The sequence below is a fragment of the Narcine bancroftii genome, chromosome 12 (assembly GCF_036971445.1).
Source record: "Narcine bancroftii isolate sNarBan1 chromosome 12, sNarBan1.hap1, whole genome shotgun sequence".
Taxonomy (NCBI): domain Eukaryota; kingdom Metazoa; phylum Chordata; class Chondrichthyes; order Torpediniformes; family Narcinidae; genus Narcine; species Narcine bancroftii.
In genome coordinates, this window is record NC_091480.1 from 25188221 (window position 1) to 25206986 (window position 18766).

General features: G+C 41.1%; 2 protein-coding genes across 10 annotated transcripts in view; one reads left to right on the forward strand and one right to left on the reverse strand.

The window, feature by feature from the left end:
- Positions 1–18766, reverse strand: part of LOC138747075 (uncharacterized protein C7orf50 homolog) — a 250789-nt gene that overhangs the window by 50610 nt on the left and 181413 nt on the right. The gene's annotated exons all lie outside the window — the stretch shown is intronic.
- Positions 1–18766, forward strand: part of LOC138747073 (probable G-protein coupled receptor 146) — a 110566-nt gene that overhangs the window by 25186 nt on the left and 66614 nt on the right. For 7 of the 8 annotated variants that reach the window (XR_011347297.1, XR_011347296.1, XR_011347295.1 and 4 more), the window contains exon 2: positions 17121–17203. The exons of the other annotated variant lie outside the window; for it this stretch is intronic. The gene's annotated coding sequence lies outside the window, so the exon portion shown is untranslated. The remainder of the gene's footprint in view (positions 1–17120; positions 17204–18766) is intronic. 8 annotated transcript variants of the gene reach the window in all.

Here is an 18766-nt window from a genome sequence, read left to right on the forward strand (position 1 = left end):
GCCAAATGGCCTATTTTCTGTGCTATAGCTTTCTATGACCCTTTAAAGCTCCTGGACCACAATGAAATCTGAGTCAAGCACTGCGAACAAGTTAAATTAACACGTGAAAACTTCCACAGAAAATCTAAGACTGGAATTGCCTGCTAACATTAGCCTATTTCACACTAGCACCTTATCCTAGTAATTAACGCCCAATATACCTTAAGGGTCCAGTGTGAAAGCTCCTCAATTGGCATGCAGGCGTCAAATCACTCCGGAGATGGACCACCTGGGTCGGTTGTATCATCTGATGCCGGCATGCCGATTAATCCAGTGTGAAAGAGACATGGACTACCCAGGAACAAAGTAGTGGTCCTGTCTGAATGGCAAAAATGGCTGCTTTAACCTGTTCACTGAATGGCCAGTGTGAAAAGGGCTATTGTTCCCTGTGAAACGGTCAAATTTTGCATATTACTATAGCGACAGGTCTTTCATAGACATGAGGTTAACTAACCTCGAATGATTATGCAGCCAATCATTTGTGATTAAATTGCTCCCATTGGAAAATTAGTTCTGGCACCTCAATTCACAGTTCACCTGATGTTCTCTCAGCATCAGTCTTAAACTAACCAGGTCACTGTCATGAATTGCATCTTTCCTCACTTCTCAACAATAATTGATGCTTTTGGATGTGTTCACTGAACCTTGTTGATCCTTCGCAAAGTGATCTGCATCCAGTCTTGGTTTTAATCACTAAGGACGATGGAAACTGCATCTCTGGTGGTTTCTTCAATGTTTGTTGTATTTATCTACAAATCCATCTGAATTTCAAGTTGCCTCTTGTTCAGCCCATTCCTTGCAGAGGCATGAGATGATTCAGGAACACACTATCTCCTACACCAATTCACCATGTTCCTCTCTCCCATGTTTTCCCCCACCTCCACTGAGTGAGGATGTGGGTTTGATGTTGAACCATGATCTCTTGATCTCCTGAAATTCTATGGCCATTTAACAAATGCAAAGATGAGAAAACTACATTTGCTTGCATGTCACCCACACCTTCAACTGGTGCAATATGTCAAACCATGGTCCAGTTATCAAACGTACTCCCTCCACAGCAAACACAAAACAAAGAGAAGGTGAGTGACAAACTACTCAATGTATTGAAGCAATACACCAACAGATAGGAAAATGTACACATGGTAAAAACAAAAATAAATTGGAGGTATGCTTTTCTCATTTGCAATGATAGAAAAAAAAGATAGGAGTGCTTGGAATACTGAAGAAAGACCATTTTCCACATCACAAGGGCAATTTTTAAAAATGATCTTAAACATTGTAAAGACAGTCCTAATAGCAATAAGTTCATACTTATTAATACCTCCAATTCTTTGCTTAATGGCAGCTATTTTATTTATTTTAATTTAGACACGTCCTTCTAGCCCATGACCATGTACTGCCTAAATACCGCAATTAACCTACAACTCCCTTATGTTTTGAAAGGTGGGAGGAAACCATAACACCCAGAGGAAAACCCATGCAGTCACGGGGGGGGGGGGGGGGGGGGGGGGAAATGTGCAAATTCATTTCAGACAGCACCAGATTCAAGACTGGGCTGCTGGCATTGTAATAGCATTGCACTAACAGCTAATTGTGCAATGTTTTTCAAAACATTACAAAGTAGAAATTCAAATATATCGACCCATTATGTAAAATTACTTGGTCGTCACCTCCTACCTAATCAGGTTCCCACAAAATTATCAGAAGAAGATCACTGGGGCATGCTTGCTCCATCCCTCCAGAGACAGAAGATGGGGTCAAATATGCAAGTAAATTTAGGTCTTCTCACCTTTGCATTTACTGGATGGATCAGATTTTTGGGAGTGCAAAAGACCATCAGCCATTTTTACTCATCAGGCCTACTTGCTCAATACAGATTAGCCCAGACAGAAAATTATTGGTTGATTTTGCTGAGAATCTGTGTTCTATATAAAACCTAGCAATAAATATATGGTATTCTTAAAGCCATCTTATCATGTTAATTCTTTCTGGAACGGTCTTAGAAGTCTGAAATCTGAATATACATCCATCTTGATAAACACCCAAAGGAAGAAACTTATGAAGCTTAACCATTCATTAGAAAAGTTGCTGTGTACATGCTGCTAGCATTGCATTCATTCCAATTGGGATTCTTGAGCTTTGAGTCAAATATTTTACACACAGAGTTTACAAACTAAATCACAGCCATATGGTAATAGTTTCCAAATCATTTTTCTGAGTAATCAAGTCCACAGAGATAAAACTTCTATTCCCCTTACAGAGTAATTTCCAGAAACTATCGACAATTCCTGTAGTAATCGATCATCCCTTCCCACTAATCGCCTCCTTGATACCTACCCCTGTGACTGGAGAAAGTATTACACGAGCCCACACTGCCTCCCTGACCACCATTTTGGTCCCAAAACAATCGTTCCAGGTGAAGCAACACTTCACTTGTGAATCTACTACATCTGGTGCTCCCGTTGTGGCATTAATAAACTGGACACAGGCTGGGAACTTGCCCTGTCCACAGAGATGGTGTGGATCTCCCAGTGGTCAACCATTTTAGTAAAAAAGCACAATACTGGAGAAACTCAGCTGGTCAAATGGTGTACTTTATATAGGAAAGATAAAGATACCTAACCAACATTTCGGCCTAGAGCCCCTCATCAAGGTATCAACCATATGATCAATCAAGGGCAACCATTTCAGTTCTGCACCCCACTCATGTGCTGACATGTCTGTCCTTGGCGTCATTGCATTGCCAAACCACCTGTAAATTAGAGGAACAACACCCAATATTTTGTCTGGGCACACTCCAACTGGATGGCATAAACATCAACTTCTCCAGTTTTGTTAGGCCAGTCCCGTCTCCCTATCTTCCCCGTGCCTTCTCCATTCCTCCAGCTCTCCACCCCCTTCCCTCTCCATTCAGAGAGCTATCACCTCCCCATCACTTCAGCTTTTTTCTTTTGTGCCCTCCCACCCATCTCCATCTATGGCCTCTGTTCTTTGGCTCTGTGCCTCTCCCCCTTCCCCTCCCCCCACCATTTTATTCAGGTGCCTGCATGCTTTTTGCAAATACCTCTTTGAAAGGTCAGCCCCAAAACATTTGTTATGTATCTTCAGTACATAAAGAACACTCCATGACTTGTTGAGTTTCTCCAGGATTTTATGTAAACATCTTAAATAATTGTTTCCCCCCACCCCCCCCCCCCCCCCACAGACTTTTTTTAATTTCATCAACTTTGTCTTTCATTTCATATCCAAACTTAAAATCCCTTGATCTACTTAGGGTGAAGCCTAAAATTATGAGATTGGGTCATTGCTCTCATCTTGCCCTCCTCCTCCATTACTGAACCTCCATGATCTCATCCCACCAGCCTCTTCCCATGGCAGTGTGACTAATATTGGTCAGAGAATCACTGCCAAAGCATTGAAAGTGTTGCAATTCTGGGTTTTTTTAAATTATTTATTTATAATTTTTAAACTGTTGAAATTCTTTATTGCATTGCAACCTCTCAACTTCTTTGATTCTTTTTTTATATATGTGTACCAGCTAGGCCTTGGAACATAGCAGGCTCACACTGGTTGTTATGGTTTCAAGTCCTACTCCATAGAATTGAGCAACCAGAACTTTGGTACAGTGCTAATGGCATCGCTACAGTGTATCAAGTTTCAGATTAGACATAAATCTTGGTTTTAAGGAGACGCAAGATGATATATGATGCTATTCTGAAGAAGGGTGTGGGGGGGGGGGTTTCTCCCCTTTTACTCTGATCAATATTTATCCCACACACAACACACATTGTTGCTGGTAGGAATATTCTCAAGAATAAATAGATTGTCAATTTTGCTCTGTGGAGCTGCTATCGTCACCACTGTGCACTGCATTTGGGGTATTTTGACAAAACAGATGGTGGTTTATCAGAAATCTTTGGAATATATTTATATTTGCAACGATATGCATTTTTTGGGAGTGTTGCCCAGGCATAATATTAGCGCTGATTTCATTGGAATAGGGATTAAAACAGCTTGGTGCTGCAGCCATCTTACATCATCTGTGCATTACTCAGTTTAAGATTCAGTTGATTTATTCTTTCAAACAATCAATTCCAGTTTTGGGTAATAGAACCTTGAGATTGAGTAGGAAAGGCAGTTTGGCTATATTATTTGATAAAGTATATTGCTGAAACAGTAGACCCATGTACGCTCTGATTCAGCTGGTAGCACTCTTCCATCCGAATCAAATCCTTTAGGGTTCATGCCCAAGTCCACAGACGAGAGCAGCCACTCTCAATCTTTTTTTTGAATATGACCCCCCCCCCCTTAAGATTCAACTCAAAGTTTATGGGTCTCCTTCCCTGTGAAGCAGTCAATTGTTTTTGTTTCTTCTGCACTTCTCTCCTTCCGACTACACAAAAAAAATTGTTACCGATAGTTAAAAGGAAACAAGGCTTTTACTTAAATGTGCTGTGGCCCCCAGGGCCCCTATTGAGAATGGCATTTGAATGATTGCGGAATAGTTGGAGGTGTTATGCATGGAGTACAACTTAAATCCTGGATGCTCTCTGCCAACTTGGGTGAACATAAAAAAAATTCCATTAAGAGCAGAGGACTTATTTCTGTTATCTCTCTTATATCTCTCAATCTACAAAACAATCTCAGAATCTGCATCCAGTTTCACCAACGCAGGAGACCACATTGCCAGCAGAGATGCAAATCAGCTGAGTTGGGTTGGAGAGGAATGATTGACATCTGAGTAAGGTCAAAATGAAACACGTTCCTTTTCTTAACCCCAGAAGAGGAGGTTCAGACACTCACTGCCAAGTTTAACTTTTCACTATATAAGAATACTAATTTGAAAAATGATGCACTAAATTAAATCTTAAACTATGCTCTGTGCTCTCTCCCCCCATTACCCGACTGGTAGAAGTAATTAGATTGAGCTATGGATTTTTAAAACTAAGTATTTTTTTTTGTCAATTAATTGACGTTGATGGATGGTAGATGATAATCTTGCGTATGAGTGGCTCTCAGATCCACAGCGATGAAATGTTTTGATCAGCTGATGTTGAAACTTATCAGCTCCTGTTTGAGCAGCAACATGGACCCATCTCAATTTGCTTTCTGCAGTAACAGGTCACGGCAGATGCCATCTCACTGGCTCTACGCAAAATCCTGGAACAGCTGGACAGCAAAGATACATACATCAGGATTCTCTTTATTGACTGCATTTTGGCATTCAACACCATCATCCACTCAAATATAATCAGCAAACTCCAAGACCTGGATCTCAATACCCAGGTATTGAGGTAATATCCAGGATTTGGATCCTGGATTTCCCCAGCTCCAGACCAAAATTAGTGAGGATTGGTAAGAATATCTCTTCCACAATTTCCATCAGCACATCGGAACCCTTGGCAGACTTCTACAGACGTGTAGTGGAAAGTCTGCTGACCAGCTGCATGACAGCCTGGTATTGGGGAACCAATACCTCTGAGCAGAAACCGTGCAAAAGGTAGAGGACATAGCCCAGTACATCACAGGCAAAGCTCTTCCCACTTTTGAGAAAATCTGCTTTTGGAGAGCATAAGCAATCACCAAGGATCCACACCACCCAGGACATGCTATGTCCTCGCTCTTGCCATCAGGAAAATGGTGTAGATGCCACAAGATTCATACCACCAGGAAATGGAACAATTGCTACTCCTCCACCAACAGTCTCCTAAACAACACTCAGACTCATTTAAGGACTGCATATTATTTATTACTGAAATATTTATTCCTTCCCTGCATTTGCACAGTCTTTGTTTACATTTATTTCTTCCCTCTAGGTATCTGTTTCTTAAGTCCAGTTTGTACTACTGATTAGAAGAAATTCTGCCTGGCCCGCAGGAAAACAAATCTCAGATTGCATGTGATGTCATGAATGTACTCTGACAATAAATCTGAACTTGAACTTCAGTATAATGAGATAATTTCTTTCCTGAATGCACTGGAGTCAAGAGATACTGTGATATCCAGGCAAAATATTCTGTCACTATATTCCTGATCCCAATGCAGAGTAGCAACCATGCCAAGACAAGGTGGTTCCTACATCACTTTAACAGCAACAACCCCTTTAGCTGGAGGTTTGTAAAAAATGGCACACAGGCTTGTTTCAAAAGTGGAGCTGAAGAATTAGAAAAAAGTTGGTCTGTGGGAGAAAGGCAGAAAGGAATGTATATGGATATATTTGAGGAGAGACTGGATTAAGTACATTATCAGGGAAAAATTATTCAGTTAACTTGGCCCCACCAACACAATGTTCCAATCCACTGAACCTGCATCTGTTCTTCATTTTCCACAGTCTAGAAGAACTTTTTATTCACTGTGGATTACGAGTCTCCCAAATGCAAAAAAACGTGATGGTGAAATTCATTCGAAGATTCCATTTATTTGCACAGCTTGGATATATAGGGTACATTAACATTAATACTGATTTGACATAGTTATTTTGAATTTAATATCATCTGGAGTTCATAAATTTAGGAAAATCACTAAATAAATACAATTGATAACACAAGAGAAAATTCCAATCCCCAGAGTGCTGTTAGAACATAGAACAGACTGCCACAAGCAGTCGTTGATCAGAGGTGCATTTAAGGGAAGCTAGTTGGACGCAGGAGAGAAAGAATGCTAAGTTATCGTGTTAGAGTGATAAAAGACGGCTAGAAGCAACACACGTGGAGCTTGAATGGCTTCGGCTATTACACCAAATAACCTTTTACTTTGCATTGAATTCTATTTTCTGGTTGAGTGTTTTATTTTTTACTTACATTTCAAATGTTATTGCTGAAATATAACTCTACACTTCAAATAAAATTGCAGACTCAATTGTTCCTGCTTCCAGCCTCAAAGCATCCACTCAAACTATTATTGGTGTACGGTCAGAGAAGGCAGAGTCGACAATCTATTTTTTTCTTGACTACCAGCAAATTCTAAGGGGTAAGGTATGGCCATCAATAACTGAGTGTTCAAATAGCAAGAATACAAGAAGCTAAAGGAGGTCAGAGTTAGAAGATCATTTTCATCTCAGGGCTGAAAAGATGGAGGAAGTTACAGAAGTTGGTGAGAATAGTAGGGGGGGAGGTGTTTCTATATACTAACTCTTCCATTTTACCCATCGCATTTCAGATGAGGGTTCCCCAAACTTTTTTAGACCATCAATCCCTTCCGGGATTGACCCCCAGGCATGGAATCCAGCACTGGACCGGGTGGGGGGGAGGGGTGCGCTTAGATGGACAATGGGGGGAGGGGATGGCTGGATGTTGTGGTGGGGGTTGCTAAGGGAAGGTTGCCAGACATCCAGTTTTAGGCTCGACAGTCTGGCTTTTGAGCCCTCTATCCTCTGTCTGGTGCCACCTTGAGCCAGATATTAATTTGGGCCTACACACCCAAATGGAGGACAAATTAAGGGGCAGAAAGGGCACTTACCTGTTAAATGCAGCATCCTGGGGTCCACAGGTCATGCAGGGCCAACTGAAATGAGACAGCGACGCTCAAAATTCCAGCTGGTGCATGCATGATGAGGGGGAAGTGTGAAGGTGGCGTACGAAAATTCATGGCAGGTAAGCCCCCCCCCCTCCATGCTGGACGGGGGATGGGGGGTAGTGTGGAGGCGCTATTTTTAATTGAACCCCCCTCCCCCACCCATGTATTCAACTCCCTGGCATTTTTCGATCCCTGGGAGGTCAATATTGACCTCTTTGGAGATCCTTATTTTAGCACATTCCTGACAGTAATACAGAGATTAGGCACCTGTTTTGTGAAATTACATGTCCATGCAATACCAAAGTAATATCAGTATATTGCCCATTGATATCATACAGACAAAGACAGCATGTACTGTCTATTTAAGTCTATTTAGTGTACAAACATAGATGAAACCTGAAAAAGCTGCAAATACTCAATAGGTGAGGTAGCATCAATAGAAAGAAAAGCAAGGTTATTTTATTTCAGGTTGCCATCTTCTGTAAGATGACCATTTCTGCATTGGTGCTACCAAACACTGAGTACTTTGTCTTTTCCTATACTGTTTTCCATATTTACCGCATCCTCAGTATCTCAGTTTTTTGCTTCCCGATTTAGATGACCTGTTTGAAAATTTCCCAAGAACTATTGCAAACAGAACACATTCAAAATTCCAGCAAGTTTTCCAAATAAAGGCATTGATTTCTTCAGCAAACAACAGCCAATACAAGTTAGCTACGCACTAAAAGCAATGTACCAAAAATCAATCCAACGTGATTGATGGGGCAATTATGGAACATATCCGTTTTGACTGAAAATAGTAGCGGAACCATTGGCAGCTTTTATTACAGTTACGTGGATGGGAACAATATATTAATAAGTTTTAAGACATTTGCTCATCTGGAACTTTTAATTCCACGTGGGTAGGACTATTACTGTCAGTGACAACCGGGATCCGAACATGCTTTCATGAGAAGAATGGGAAACTATTTAGAAGTTGCAAATTAATTTATTGGCCCATTTCACACATGGAATTCCAATTCAAATTGCATTTTTGAGTCCCACTTCAGGGTTTGAGCACATAATGGTTGGGACAAGCTTAGTGCTGAAGTAACCTGGTATTAACAGTGAATCAAATGAATTTTCCCCACATTGCCATATGTTCATTGTGTCAGCTCGAGGGACTCACACAGCATGACTCAGAACAGAGACCACTCCTGATGTCTGGGCAACATGCCACCAAACAATAAAAAACATGTAAAGATTGATATACCATAACTAAAAAAATTGGTAATAATTCACTGTAAATGCTTAGCATTGCCTTGAAGATAAGGTACTTTACAATTCAAAAGTCTAAGAATCTTTAATGTGTGGCCATGAAATGATCTGTAACCAAAGATTCTATGTGTGGCGGTGCACATACTTGATATTGATAGTTGGGTGAACCGGCTCCATATGTTATGCGCACGTCTGCAGAACAACTGCATCAAAGGTGTTATTTTTTCGACAAAGGCTCAGGCCCGCACACGTGCGGGCAGAGCGTTTGCGTCACGAATGACGCGGTTTCCGGCACATAAAGGGCAACGCGCTAGACTCAATAATCCTCGCGAGTTCTGACGAGCCCACCGACTGCTGGTCTCATTTGTTCGTTCAATTAGCTCGCACACTACAGTGGTGACCCCACGGGTCCAAGTGCTTTTGGACTTAGCATGGACGCTGCAGCGCTAAAACTACCTACTTCCTGGACACTCCGCCCCTGCATATGGTTCGGACAAGCGGAGGCACAGTTCCAGATAAAACAGATCTCTTCCAACTCCACCAAATACTAGCATGTTGTCAGCTCCTTGGACCAGGAAACCACAGCCTGATCCAATTGGTAATAATTCATTGGAAATGCTTAGCATTGCCTTGAAGGAAAGGTTCTTTTGGAAAGGTTCTTTTAAAATTCACAAGTCTAAGAATTTCTAATGTGTGGTTGTGAAATGATCTGTAACCAAAGATTCCATATTCTAACAGCAGGTTTCTAAATCAATTGATTAATGGCTGAAGCCAATTTAGACTTGGAGTGAGCAATAATTGGACAGTAACATCCATCTATCAAACATTAATTTTAGAAGCTGAAATACTCTGAATAACATTTTTTTTAAATCTAAACCTAATTCAAAAACCATGAAGGTAATTCAACCGCCAGTATCATATGGCTGGAGTTTGCATACCCGTAAAATGCTCAAAAGCAACTCAATTGGTGGTTGATGTAGTTCAGGTGGCTGAATGCCCACTGTTTCAATGCCATTGAAGCTCCTCTTATCCAAACAAGTGGAGAATTTTCCATTTTAAGTATGCAGATTCTGGTAACGTTGTAAAATCACTGCAGGATATTCAGCCTCTGACCAGCATTCCACATTTATTCAGATATTGTCTTGACATCAAGTGCAGTTAGATTCATTTCACCTTCTGGAATTTAGCTCATCCATAGCTGGGTTAAGATGCTAGCAAGTCTGGAACCCAAACTAAGCATGAGGGACCAGGTTATCGTGAAGAAGTCACGATAAGACCCATCACATTATGATAACTGAGAATCGGCTAATTGGCCAAATTGGATTAGTTCCTCTACTTGTGGTCAGGGTGCCGAAGAGCAATTTTCTCTTTTCTGAGTGGATGATAGTATCTAGGAAAATTTAGCTCAATACATTCCTTGCTCTGCAGCAGAAATTTTCAGCACTCAGGCAGATGTAAAAACCAATAGCTTTTACTGCATCTCGTACATTCAGTCAATTCTTTGTGTTGAGCAGTAGCAGTCACATCTACTGCGATGAAATACTTTGAAAGGTTGGTCATGGCTAGAATTAACACATACCTCTGTAAAGGACTGGATCCACTGCAATTCAGATTTATTGTCTGAATACATACTTGACATCACATACAACCTTGAGATTCTTTTTTCTGTGAACAAGGCAGAATTAGCACTTATTGGTAGTGAAAAAAACTGTATGCAGGGTATACATATGAAGAACTTTAAACAGATAATGAATATAAACAAGCCAATTGTGCAATAGAGAGAATTTTTTTTTAAGTGCACGAGCCAGAGTCCTTAAATGAGTCCCTGGTTCAGTTTGTTGTTGAGGAGTCTGATGGTAGAGGGGAGGCAGCGGTTTCTGAACCTGGTGGTGTGAGTCTTGTGGCACCTATACCTCATTCCTGATGGCACCAGAAAGAATGGAGTATGTGCTGGGTGGTGTGGATCCATGATGATTGCTGCTACTCTCTGATGGCCGCGTTCCCTGTTGATGTTCTCAATCGTGGGGAGGGTTTTGCCTGTGAAGTCCTGGGCTGTGTCCACTACCTTTTAGAGGGCTTTACGCTCAGAGGTATTGGTGTCCCCCATACCAGACTGTGATGCAGCCAATCAGCACACTTTCCACCACGCATCTGTAGAAATTTGCCAGGGTTTCTGGTGTCATACCCAACCTCCGAAAACTCCTGAGTCAGTAGAAGTGCTGACGTGCTTTCTTCACAACCATTAGTGTGTTGGGTCCAGGAAAGATCCTCTGAGATAGTGGCTCCTGAGAACTTAAATTTGCTCACCCTCTCCACTTCTGATTTCCCAATGATCACTGGATCGTAAACTTCTGGCCATCCCTTCTTCCTGAAATCAATGATCAGCTCCTTAGTTTTAGTGACATTGAGTGCAAGGTTATTGTTGGTGCTCCATTCAGCCAAGTTTCTTCCTGAAATCAACGATTAGCTCCTTAGTTTTAGTGACATTGAGTGCAAGGTTGTTGTTGGTGCTCCTTTCAGCCAAGTTTCTTCCTGAAATCAACGATTAGCTCCTTAGTTTTAGTGACATTGAGTGCAAGGTTATTGTTGGTGCTCCATTCAGCCAAGTTTCTTCCTGAAATCAACGATTAGCTCCTTAGTTTTAGTGACATTGAGTGCAAGGTTATTGTTGGTGCTCCATTCAGCCAAGTTTCTTCCTGAAATCAACGATTAGCTCCTTAGTTTTAGTGACATTGAGTGCAAGGTTATTGTTGGTGCTCCATTCAGCCAAGTTTTCAATCTCCCTCCTGTACAGTGACTCATCCCTTTCTTTATAGAACCCCCCACCGTGGTTTCATCAGCAAGTTTGTAGATGGTGTTACTGTCGTACTGAACTATACAGTCATAGGTGTAAAATGAGTAGAACATGGGGCTAAGAACACAGCCCTGTGGTGCTCCGGTACTGATGGAGATTGTGGAGGAGATGTTCTTACCAATCTTCACTGATTGTGGTCTGGAGGTGAGGAAATCCATGATCCAATTCCACAGTGAGGTGTTGAGTTCCAGGGTTTGGAGTTTACTGATCAGTTTTGAGTGGATGATCATGTTAAATGCCGAACTGTAATCAATAAAGAGCAACCTGATGAATGCATCTTTATTGTCCAGGTGTTCCAGGGCTTTGTGTAGCGCAGTGAGATTGCATCCACCGTAGACTTGTTGCTACGCTAGGTGAACTGGAATGTATCCATGTCGCCACACAGACATGAGCTGATATACTTTAACACCAGCCTTTCAAAACACTTCATCACTGCTGATGTAAGTACTACTGGTCGATAGTCATTAAGGCAGGTTACTGCACTCTTCTTTGGCCCTGGTATGATGAAACAGGAGGGTACCACACCCTGCTGGAATGAGTTATTGAAGATATCCATGTATACATTGGTTAAGTTGGTCAGCACAGATTTTTAATACTCAGCCAGGTATTCTGACCAGGCCAGATGCTTTCCTCGGATTCCCTCTCCTGAAGGCAGCACGCAAGTCATCTTCAGATAAGGACAGGATGGGATCATTAGGGGATGTGGGGGTGCGGAGGGGTGGTTCTTCGCTGTTACTGTCATCAAAATGGGCTTAGAAGGCATTGAATTCCTCTGGAAGTGAAGCTTTTCCGTCTGCTACTTCACTGGATGTGGTTTTGTAGCTGGTTATGGCATTTAGGCCCTGCCGCAGCTGTCAGGAGTCCCTTGTTTCCATTTTCATCCAGAATCTCCACTTTGCCCAGGAGATAGCTTTTTGCAGGCCATATCTGCTCCTTCTGTATTGATCTGGATCTCAGACTTAAATGCCTGTGATCTGGCTCTCAGCAGATTCTGGATTTCATTGTTCATCCAGGGCTTCTAGTTGGAAAAAAAACCCTGAACGATTTGGTGGGGATACACTCATTCACAGCTGTTTTGATAAAGTCTGTGACAACCCTGGTGTAATCGCTCAAATTCTCAGCTGAGTCCTTGAACACCACTCAATCTGCTAACTCAAGAAAGTCCCGTAACCTTTCTTCTGCTTCCTGTGAAGACCTTATAGCTGTCCTGATCTCCGGAGCCTCACTTTTTAGACTGTCTAAAGAAAGGTAGAAGGAGCACAACCGTGTGATCCGACTTGCAAAAATGCAGTCTCTGGAAAGAACGGTGTATCTTGGTGTAGCAGTGATCAAGTATGCTGGGACCTCTGGTACAGCAGGTTACATGCTGATGGTAGTTGGCTAGGGTTTTCTTGACACAGACCAAGTTAAAATCTCTGATTAAGATTTGTATTGTGTTGGGCTGTGCTGTCTCTTTTTTACTGACAGCATCATACAGCTCTGCAAGTGCCTGTTTGTAATCGGCATAGGGAGGGATATAAACCTCAGTGAGATAGATAGAGGGGTCTGCATTCTATTGAGATTTGCTCAACGGCAATGGTGCATCACCCAGTATTAATGAAAAAGCACACCCACACCACCCCCAGTCCCTTTTCCAGAATTCAAGTTCCCATCCAGTCTATGAATGGTGAAACCATCTGGTTGGAAAACAGGATCCAGAGTGTTCTCTGTTAGCCAGGTCTCAGTGCAGCAAACAACTGTGATTTGTCTTACCTGTCTCTGATAAAGCAGCCTTATCCTCAAGTTGTCAATTTTATTCTCCAGTGACTGGACATTCGGCGGTAATATGGATAGTTGGGGAGGTTTCAGACCTCTGTGCTTCATGACAAGAAGTTTTTATTCTGATCAAGTTGGTTTAAGACAAACTTCTGTGATGGTGGAGTCCTCAGAAGTGGTTGGGGGGGGGGGGGGGGGGGGCACTTAGTGCTGCAAGTATAAAAGATTCCAGCCTTTTACACTGGAAATTTGATTCCTCATTAAATATCTAATTGACTATAACTATTCATGACTGGATGCCATACAGCTGCAGAACTTTGATTTGGTTCTTTGGTTTCAGGGCTGAAGTGCATAATGCATAGCATGTTTGTTTTAGCTTTACAAATTTGTCATTTCATCTTTAAACTCACTTGGCACTGTCCCTTAACTTTTTTGTTTGGTTGCCTGCCTCCATTTTATTCATAACTTGATGAAGGACTAAAGCCCAAAATGTTGGTTATGTATCTTTATCTTTGCTTTATATAAAGTCCACTGTTTGACCGGCTGAGTTTCTCCAGAATTTTATTTTTACTTCAATCGCATAGGCTTTTTCCCCAGAAATACCACAATATTGCTATAAAGAAGACCCGCCATTAAGCTGGGTTTGGTCATTTACACTGAACCAAACAAACCCAGCATAATGCCAGATCATTGTGTACATTTTACACAGGAAGCTGACATTCCGGGAGCAAAAGAGGCGTCGAGTGGCACGTATAACATACCATATTTGACGGCATGTTAATCCCACTATTTCCCCAAAAAATGGCTCAAAAATATTCCTCCATCAAATGTAAGGGGTTTTGATTAAAAGGGTGTTTTTCTCTTTGTTTTTGTGGATTAATATATTTTAAATATAACTGTGGTTTAGGGTTTTTGCTAAATTTATATTTATCATATCCTTTCTTTATTATGGCTGTGGTTTGGAATTCATTTGTATGATGATTGCAGGGTTTTTTTTAATGTTCTTTTTTCCATGGCACATTCCATAATTGTACTGTACAAATTCATTGTTTATGAAATTAATAAATATACTTTAAAAGGAAAGAAAATAAGGGTTAGGGTTAGGGTATATGCGAAGTTAAAATGAGGGTGATAATGGTCAGTAACATTGACAGTGACCATCGTCACTGCGTGGCTCACTGCTATCTATTTTTGGGGGCTGGTGTCGAGCTGTAGTGGGGTAGCGGGATCAGTATGGGGGCTGGTGGCAGGCTGTCGGGAGACTCCTGTCAGTCCCTCCACTGGTCACACCGCCCCGCTCCCCACCGGGAGAAGGCAGGCATCGGGCCATGGAGAAGAGCAGAATAGTGGGTCACCGGGAGAGACCGGGACAGCGGTATTATTACTAAAAAGATTTTTCCTTTTGTCCTACTTGCCTGGTTTGACCAAGTTTTAAATGTATACTTGTAAATACACTAAAAAATATGCTGTATACATCCTCTCCCGTCATGGTTCTGGAATGCCGAATTGCCCCTTTTACACAGGAGATGATCCGGCGTGGTTACTACCTCTGCCGTCGGGAAAAAGCCAGGACTGGAATGACCCCCCCCCCCCCCCCCGCCCCCTCCCCCCAATTCCATGTCCGTGTCTTTTACATAGAAGGCATAGCGTAATAAAACTACAAATATCCCGGAATGAAGTGGCTGTGTAAAAAGGGCTAGGTTTCGTATTTTACTCTTGGAAATAATAGTGAGGGATATATGAGACACAAGGACCCAATCTGGACCTTGTAGGGAGACCATGGCACCTCATACACATTTAGTATTGAGCTGCTAGATTTGTTGTGATTCTTTCCCTTGGTATTACCCTATAAGCAATAATGCAATGTGTTTTTATCCCGACAAGGCCAATGTTAAGATGACTCCTTTAAATATGGAAACGTCAACTGTGATAGATAGCACTGAGTGCTGGTCAAATATTTTAAGTGATGGTAAAAGCCATGGAAATGGTTGTCATCACATTTCAGTCCATGAAGTACACATTTTAAACTGGATACCACTGAAATAAACATTAGTAATTGATCTAATTACTTTGCAAAAGCACTTTGGTAGCAAAAGTAGGGCACACAATGTGGTTCCAAGGTAGTTAGCTACGGTTTCCTCTTAAGAATGAAGCAATAGCATATTTATAGAATGCATTTTAAAACTCAGTTATCTTTTCACTAAAAAAATTTGTTTTGACAGCAGAGGGTTACTTAATACAAAGCAAACAATGAAACTGTTGGAGGAGGAGCTCAATGGGTGAGGCAGCATCCACTGGTAGAAATGGACAGTCCATGTTTCAGCTCAGGCCCCTTTAGAGACTAAACTAAAAAGGTTATAAAAGTTCCCCCTTTATATCTATAAGATCACACCCCGCCACCCCGGGAATGCTGCTGGATACAATTAATCTTCCAGAATGTGTAACAGAGTGGCTGCAGAGAACATGATGCTACTAAAGGAGTCCAACCTGAACACAGGTTTGCTGATTCCCTAAGGGAACTCTTTACCAAATGCCACGTCTCTGTCTTTACCCTGCAGTTCCAAAAATTCTGGTCAGATTGTTGTCCCCTTGCTTTGAAAAGCAATGGTCTCATCTGCTCTCCCCATTAAGAGTTTGTCAGATTTCAGAGTTATTTTCAGAGTACATACATGACATCATGTACAAACCTGAGATTCTCTTTTTCCTGTGGGTGAGGCAGAATCGCCACTTATCAGGGGTGCAAAAAAAAACTGCACATAATTTACACATGTCACCAAATAACGAAATGTAAACAAACTCACTGTGCAATACAAAGAGGGGGCAAAAAACCATAAAGTACAAAACTGAGAGTCCTTAAATGAGTCCCTGATTGAGTTTGTCTGAGGAGTCTGATAGTGCAGGGGGAGCAGCTGTTCCTGAACCAGATGGTGCGAGTCCTGTGGCACTTAGACCTCTTTGCTGATGGCAGCAGCAAGAACAGAGCGTGTTCTGGGTGGTGTGGATCCGTGAGGATTGGTGCTTGTTGTAAATGTGCGGAATACTTGTGCGTTGCATGGAATACAAGCTTCTACGTCATTAGACCGAGAGAGAAATGACAGACACCAGTGTTTTCCCAAATCCAAAGAATGAACCCTTTTATTTACAATTAGAGAACTATTTATAGTACTTACAATGCCCCTTGGTCCCAAGGGAACTCTCACGAGCCATCTTACAAGTGACTGGATTAGTTGATTGATGGTTCAAGTTCCGACACCCACTCCTGGTGATGATGGGGTTGCCCTGTTTAGGACATCCTAGCATTGCTGCTCTCCAATGGCTGCATTCTTTGTAGATGTTTTCAATGGTGGGGAGGATTTTGACCGTGTCCATTACCTTTTGCCGGGCTTTACGCTCGGAGGTATTGGTGTCCCCATACTAGACTAGTTTGTATCACTAGTTTGTAAGCCTGATGTTTGTTTTTGCTTGTGATAGCATCTATTGGAGAATGTAAAATGTTATTACAAGAAGCCTTTGGCTTAGTGGTAGTATTTTCACATCCAACTCAAAAAAACTGAGATCGGATCCCATTCTAGACTGAGTTGACCATCTATGGTTATTTCAATGGCCCTTGCCTCATTATATGGGCAATAGCAACTCAAAAAAATCTATTCCGCCAAAATGGAATCACCATTTACCCTGTGCTCTGTTACTTGTTCTTCAGATACATCCATTACTTGATACTACAAATGCAAAAGCAATATGGAGTATTTTTTATCCACATTTCTAAGACAACAGCAGTATCCGGTAAGTGGTTTGTTCAGTGTTCGCACAAAATAAATTATAATAATCCTGGGAGAACTTTTATTCCTTGTATAAATACTTGAACCAAAAGAAAATGCAGAACTGTTATGAGTCGACTACTTACTTTACAATAAGAAAATCAATGTGCCAAATGTCTTCCGGTGCAGTATAGACCACTAGGTTTCTTATTGGTGAGCTATAGAAATTTAGGCATGTGAATATGGGCCAGAACCAAGTTTAGAATTGGTCACAATTCTTCAGAACTGGTACTCTGTTAACTGAAAAGCAATGACAGGGGAAAGTTCATGAACTCAAGGATTTGGCAACAATTGAATTTCTCTGAACTCACTTAGAAAAACCTCTGTTTAAGATTTCTAATGCTGTCTGAATATATTCCTAGAGGCTTTATTATCTGCCTTTGACTGTGATGCTTCTCTATTAATTCCATTGAACAACCATGCAACGTCAACATTTTACTGCACTGAACAAAAGGCAGTCTCTTCATTCATTAGCTAATTCTTGCCAGAAGTTAAGGAGCCTTTCCTTTATCATCTGAAATGCTTTATAATTAATCAATACTGTTTTTAAAAGAATGTTATTTTTTGTGCCCTAGTCATTGTTCTTTGATTCCAGCACTGCCCTGAAGATTAATCTTCAATTGTTGGGAGACTCTGGTACATTCCTGGAGACTTGGCAACCTCAATTGCCATGGCTCCTGCAATCTGCAAAGGAGATTAATATTCCACCATACACACCTTTAGTAATTTTAGACAAATAGTTGGCAAGGCATGACTATGGGCCACAAGTTGATGATTAAACAGAAATAGTTACCCAAGTTCTATTGTGAGAAAAGTTATATCTACAATTAATGAAAGATTTTTTTTGGTTGCATTAGTTCGTTAGCCAATTTTAATTGCATTTGAGAATGAAAGTAGGGCAATAAACATAAAAAGGTAAGCAAAAATCTGGTATAGAAATCAGAATCATTTTCATTCCCAAGTGATTGGTGAGAATGCAGAACTTGCTATTACAGGGAGAGGTTGAAGCAAATATTAAAACATGCTTTTACATAAGCTTTGAAATAAGTGCATGAGAATAGTAGGTTAGATTGATGCAGTGGAATGAAGTAAGGCTCAAGTGGAAGATGAACAACAGCATGAATCCAGAAGGACAAATCACTTGTTTATTTTAAACAGCAATTTCTAAATACAGTACTAACCCTGCAACAATAAACTGCAGAGAAGCTGAAGGCTGAATCTTCATGAATACAAATTGAATGCCTGGTCAAAAGCTGCTTCAAATTAAAGAATATTAATAGCAGATAAAATATTAATCCTTTAAATGTCCCCCAATCAGCCATAAGTGAAAGAAAGAAAAAAGTGTACTTATTTAGCAACTTGCAAATGTGTATCAGGATGTTCCATGCTGCTCTGAGGCCAATAGAATACTTCATGTTCAAAATAAAGCAGCTAATTAGTGAACAATAAGCTCCGAAAAACCACAGGGCAATACTTACCAGCTAATCTGTTTTGGTAACATTTTGCTAGGGGTAAATGTTACAAATCA